Source organism: Columba livia, chromosome 2, assembly GCF_036013475.1.
Source record: "Columba livia isolate bColLiv1 breed racing homer chromosome 2, bColLiv1.pat.W.v2, whole genome shotgun sequence".
Classification (NCBI taxonomy): Eukaryota; Metazoa; Chordata; class Aves; order Columbiformes; family Columbidae; genus Columba; species Columba livia.
In genome coordinates this window covers 70,794,777-70,801,386 of record NC_088603.1, presented here as the reverse complement: position 1 = coordinate 70,801,386, position 6,610 = coordinate 70,794,777, and positions in this window count along the sequence as shown.

Here is a 6,610-nt window from a genome sequence, read left to right as displayed (position 1 = left end):
AAAGAAACTCTGCAAAGGAAGTTTCAAAGATAAGAAAACAGAGGCAGAAAATTTACTGTCTCAGGATAACTTTGCAGAGCCTTGGTCATGGATAGCATAGAGCTACACATTCTGATAGGTTTGCCTCAGGCTTCTGCCATCAGCTTTGGTCACCAAGAGATGATGCAAAAACTGGCTTGCTTTACTTATTGTCTTTGTTCATCTTTTGCTCATACTGGCTGGGAAGAGTGGGCAATGGATGAGCACAGTTTGGTCACTTATGCCTATTCTGGTACATAGTCTGATTCAAAGGAAAAAAGAGGATTGAGTCTTGCTAGCAAATACAGATACTGTGGATTTTTTAAGTACTGCAAATGTGCTACTGCCATCTTGGATGCTGGTTGAGAAGCTGGTAACATGGTGTACTATAATATGTCAGTAGAGAGCTCTGCAGGTACAGATCTAAGATCTACCACTCTTTGTGAACAAGTTTAACTTTCTGCCATTTGTGCCTGAGGTTAGTATTTGAGCTGTGTGGATCACTCATTATGAAACATGGAACTTTGAGCTATTTACCTGGACTTAGGTTTGTTCTCAAAGGTGAAATGAGATCTAGCACAAAAAAGGGAAGAAAAAAAAAAAAAAAGCTAGGGAAAAAAAAACACAAATGAAGACCAAATTAAGAAAAAAAAAAAAAAAAACAGAGAAAGTAAAACCGTGATTCTCCTTGCATCTGGTTTCATACAGAGATTAGCTAAATTCAGATGGTTGCTAATTTCTTTCTCTTAAAGACCTCATGGAAGGCAGAAAGCAAGATGCATCTACATAAGCAGGACCAGACTGTAGGCTGATATGGACTTTAGGCAATACTAAAACATCTGTATGTCCAAATTCCCTAGCAGTGGGTCATAATGAGACTAATGTATTTTTACACATCTGACTCAAGACACCTATACACTGAAATCTTCTCTTTGTTGAAATAAATGCCAAAGCTTGTGGTTGCTTGAATGGAGTTGGATTCTATAGAATAGATTAGAACAGAAATATTTTAATAGATTCATCTAGCCAACATGCAAACTTCTCTAATAGGGATGGAAATAAGAGTTTGCTTCTTTCTTTAGTTTTGTTTGTTTGTTTGTTTGTTGTTGTTTTGTTTTTTGTTTATTATTCAAATGCAGAGTTTGAAAGGCACTGTGAAATAATGAATAAAGGACTCCAGTATTATTTTATGGAAAATCTGTTAACATAAAAGATCAATAATTATTCTTTCTACAGTTTGTTTTTTTAAAGCATCCTGTCAACTTTAATATCAAGCCTGGTATGGAAGTGTATGGGAAGGGTTAGGAAATCTGCATAAAGGATGACATTCTTCTTTCAACACTATAAACTGAAATCCTCTCTTCATCATGTTTCGCCGCTAATTTCAGCAAAGTCAGAAGTTCACCGTGTCATGTTTTAGAGGCAACTATCTATCACCTGTTAAATTCTACTCTGTTTTCCACTGATGTGTCTTATCCTATTAGTCAGGTATGTCTCCATATTTGGTGTGAGCCCTAAATTAACTGATGTTGAGAAATACAGATGTCTATGGACAAGGGGAAGGCAGAATTTTTTGGTGAGGTCAGATGGAAAGGTCTATGGCAACAGGAGCATGACTTGATGAAAGTTTGAGGACTGATGTAGATTCAGCAGTTCAAGCCAAATACAGGGATTAGGGGATCATGAAATCAATTATTTGGCCTTCAGGGAGAAAATCTGAGCTACTAAGTAGCTAAGTAGCTATACAAATGTACTGTTTATTCGTAACAAAAAATTATCAGGTTTTATTATTACAGAACAAGGAGGGATTACACATCAATGCAATGGCTTTCTTAGCTTTGGTCTCTTTTTGGATGTATTATTCGATGTTATAACATCCTGAAGGTTACTATGTCGTGGGAAAGGGGCGGCCCTGGATCACAGAAAGATGAAGAGTAGGCAAAGAACTGATAACAGAGTGTCCTGATTTCCCCCCTTTCCCTCTATATGATCAGACTGTGATGTGCTGAACCAGAAGGGGAATAAAAGGCTAAATCTCACATCAGCAATGAGTCCTCTAGCAGACAAAGGTACAAGTCATCCTGGGTGAGGTCAGTTTTTCCTGGTGACTCAAAGGGACAATGTTGCTTGTGTCAGCAGAAGCTTAGCTACGATCACAGCCATGCAGGTATGGACACTGCTTCTCTTAGTGAACCACCTAGAGACTAGACGGGTTGCTGCATGTAGGGGAAGTGTTCAAGAAATTTGGGAAGGTGGATGCAGGTTGGAGAGTCAGCATGAACACTATGACCCCTTCCAGCCCAAGGTCACAAATGAAAGGGAAGCCACACTCTGAATGTGGCAGGGCCAGGAATGTTGTGGAAAAGCTTGGGCAGTATCAGGTCTTTTTAATTTTTTTTCCCCCCCTAGTTCAAAGGCCTAATCAAGTCATTCTGGGCACCACAAATATGAGTAGGGAGAACCCAACAAGTCACTGTCGGCACTCTGCTACTCTGTACCACGGCTGCTTTTCGCCTACAGTCACCTCTGTTATTTCATGTTTTTATGACACTGGGATACCCAGTCCTAGGCAGGTGCCCCTGAGAACTATCATAAAGCAAATACAAATGTTCCAGATTTTAAAACATCCATGAGAACTTTTGGAGAAAACATACTGAAGTTTTGGGTTTCAGTGGGGTCTCATGCAAAGTCTGAAAACTCAAAATGCTGAGAAAAAGTTAGGTTTTGGGTCCTTGAAAACAAGTAACTTTAGAGTGGTCCTAGTGACTAAATCACTGGCAATTTTCTCACAGCAACGGCTGTGTCAGGTACCACACCAAAGGCTCATTTGCAGAGCTGATCCACCTTGGGCAGAAGATTGGTGTTGCTGCAATGGTCCTTAGACCAAAACTATTCCCTCAGAAAAAGAGAAGATGATTCAGACTTGCATAATGGAAAATGTGTCTGGTGTTTTCTGGGTCTACTCTAGTGAGGAAACAAATCTATAAGAAAATGAGCATAAAGTGATGGATGGTAAGACACTGCTGAATGATGGGTCCCATGGAAGAGACATGAGATAACACAGACCCTAGGTACTGAATGAACTTCAAAGATCTGTAGCAGCACTCACTTGCTGTGATTTGTTTTCGTAAGAAAATCAAGCTGATTATCCCTACAGTGAGGTGACAGCCTTACTGCCCTTCCTTGCACACTGCTCTGCAGTAAATGCTTCAGTCAAAACACTTACCAAATCTGAGTCACCAGGTGAAATTCTTGAATTTTCCTGCTTCTCAGTGCTGCAAAGTAAAAAGGCTGCAATAGCAGCTTAAATCACAGGGCAACGTCAATAGCATTTAGCCATATGCAACACTGTCATTTTGAAAAATAGTACATTGTGCTGGACTTTTTACACAGGTGAAATTTAAAGGCAGGCAATACTGCCAATGTGTTGTACGTTGGCTGGACACCTGATTTAATTGTGTCATTGTTCAGTCAAGACCTGAAGATAATTTATCAGGACAAACTGAGGGCTTAGACAGAATGTTGATGAGACATTAAAATACATGGACAATATTGTTATTTACCATGTCACACCCTCAAGGAATGGTGTGTGGGAAACAGCCTTCTTTGTTGCATGGTAGAGGAGCTAGCTTCAGCATCCAAGATGGGAAGAGGAGTCCCACTCTTTGATCACTTGACCTATTTAGCTTTTGAAGTGTTGATAAACATTGGTGGTATTTGCTAGCAAGGCTTTCTTCTGCAGACTGGTTTTGTAGTACACAGGTGGGTGATGCCAAAGCAAATTCTAGAGCTAAAATCAAAGCCAAGCTCACCAATCTGTGAGGTGGGACTTCACCTGTTGGTGTTGTACAAGGGGAAAAATAATACAAGCATTATCAGGTGTGTCAGGTCATGGTACTGCAGAACCACAGTGCCCCACTTTTCATCTCACTTTAGCCCTTCCTTCTTCAAAGGGCAGTGAGTCAATTAAATGTTACTGATAGGAACTGCAGGGAATACATTCATAAGCAAATATTAACAATAGCCATATACCTTGTGATCAGGGTATACAAATTACACCATAAACAGAAAGTAGTTATGGTTGATTGGAGCAATTAAATGTTTTCTTTAAGAAAACAAAAAACCCTCCAGTGAGAATATTTTAGTAAATGACTTTTTAATCATCTGTTGAGCTGCTAAAATTACTATCTTCTAATAGTTTTAAAGTGTTCCTTAGTTAGAATTAGCTTCAGTCCCTTTGCAGAACAGACAAATACTTGCCCAGGAATCTGTTTACAGGAAACTTTATTTTAATCACAAGATCACATCCGTATACTTTAACATAGTCCAAATGAGACCACAACAGCTTTGAGCATATTTTCCTGCTGTGCAGTCACAAATTTAGGAACCATTGCATGAGAAAGAACAAGCTCTAGAACCTATTAGGAGGACATGACACACAGCAAGTTTCACTGCTCAAGAAACACTGATATCGATTGAAGAAAAAGGTGTTTCCAGTGCAATCTGATGCATAATAACCAGCATCCTGCCACATTAATGAATGAGCTAATGCCTTCAGTCTTGCCTGTTCCCTCATCTACTGTCATTTCTGCAGAGAACACTAGTTCTACATGGATTAAGACAGATTTTGGGAGGGGAAGGACCGTGGCTCAGAAATGGTAGACCTAGAAATGGTCTTATCTGAACAGAGAACACATGCTTGGTAGCTATGCTCTACCAATTTTTCAATTTAACATCTAGAATACTGTTCATGAGAGTTCAAGCCCTGTCTCAAGGAGACTTGGAAGGCTGGGAAAGATAAAGCATAAAAATAATCAACACAGCCTGCTTTGGTCAAAGAAACCCAGAGTAGTTTTCATACAAAAACTATTTTTTTTTTTAATCTCAGTGGAAAATTCACAATATTCTTCCTTTTTCTGCCAGCTTTAACCATACCTTCCCTTTGTGGCTGCAAAACAAAGATAATTATTTTTTACTCACCTGCATAAAACGCTTGAAGAACTCCAGATGACTGAAGATATAAAAGTCAAAGAAAATGTGTGTATATGCATGTTTATATATAATTGTTATTATTGTTACAGTCTGCCAGGGAAACAAAGATAATTTCTAGCAAAGCTTTGGGTTTTTTTTATAACTTTGGAAGCTGTTTAATAACTAGTGATCAGATGAAACCCAACTGCTTTTGAAATCAATGAGAACTGGATTATGTACTGGAGAGGAAGAAGCTTTAGCAGAAAATGTTTGTATTACTGAGTATCTATAATCTTAGATAATCACCATTTCTGCCTATCTCTTCCAAAAAACTCATTTTGTTGCTCTGAAAAATGTGTCATGATTAAATTTTAAAGGCCAAAGCCCCTGAAAATCAAAACTCATGATCAAAATTCTTGCAAACAGTGTCTCAGATCAGTAAAAACATGCTGAAGAAGACAAGAGGAGAAGCCATTTAATCATCTGACATCAACGACTGCAATACATTTATTCTGTTTTCTTCTCCCAGTTTTAGAATGATTTGTGTTGGAAAAGACCTTCAAGATCATCTAGTTCCAACTCCCCTACACAGGCAAAGACAACTTCTGCTAGACGAGGTTGTCCAAAGCCTCATTCTAACCTGGCCTTGAACACTTCCAGGGATTTGGCATCCACAATTCCTCTGAGCAACCTGTTCCAGTGTCTCACCACCCTCACATTAAAAAAAATTCTTCCTAATATTTAATCTAAATATACCCTCTTTTCAGTTTAAAACCCTCAGCCTTCATGCTACCACTAGACTCCCCAATAAAGATTCCCTCCCCATAATTCCTTTAGGCCCCCTTTAAGTCTTTTTTAGATTTAGGATTTCAAATGGCTTTTTTTTTTAATGTATATGATGTAAGTCAGTCGATATAAATACAAAGTCTTCTAAACATAGCTTAACTCCCTGCCTCTCTGCTTCCTCCACTATAAAAGGTAACTGCAACCAGAGAAATTCCCTCCATGGTCTAAATTCTTACTACTGCCCATTCCCAGGAAAGCTGGAACAGCATGTGAAATTTCATGTAGATACCATAAAATGGACATACCATTAAAATGAACAGTGGTATATTTATGTAGTCATACAGTTTGAGTCGGAGCTCAAAGATGAAGTGCATCTGTCATGCTGAAATTGCACCTTATCCCTGAAGCTAAATTATTCTGTGGTTCAGTCATTCTGTAGTAGCACTACTGTGCCCACCAATGCTACATTGGAGATGTTAACAGTTGAGCTGGTCTTCACCATGCTACAGCTTCATGAACTGCCTCTCTACTTCACTGCAGGTGTACCTACAACAGGGAGAAAGGCACATGTTACCTTTACACCACCATCTCTATTTCGAACTAACCTGTCTACACTCCGATTCAAATGGAATCACTCAACATTTCTCAGCAGCATTTCTCAAATGATAGTTGCAGTACTAGACTTCCCATCCACATGGCATAAACTCATCTGTATTGTGAGGGGACTGGGCTTGTGGTTCAGGCTCTCAGCTGTTGTTCTTCACACCTCTTAGGTCTTGGTGATGTAAATGACATTTTGATGTAAGGCATGTTAGCCCACCAGTTTGAGCGCAAG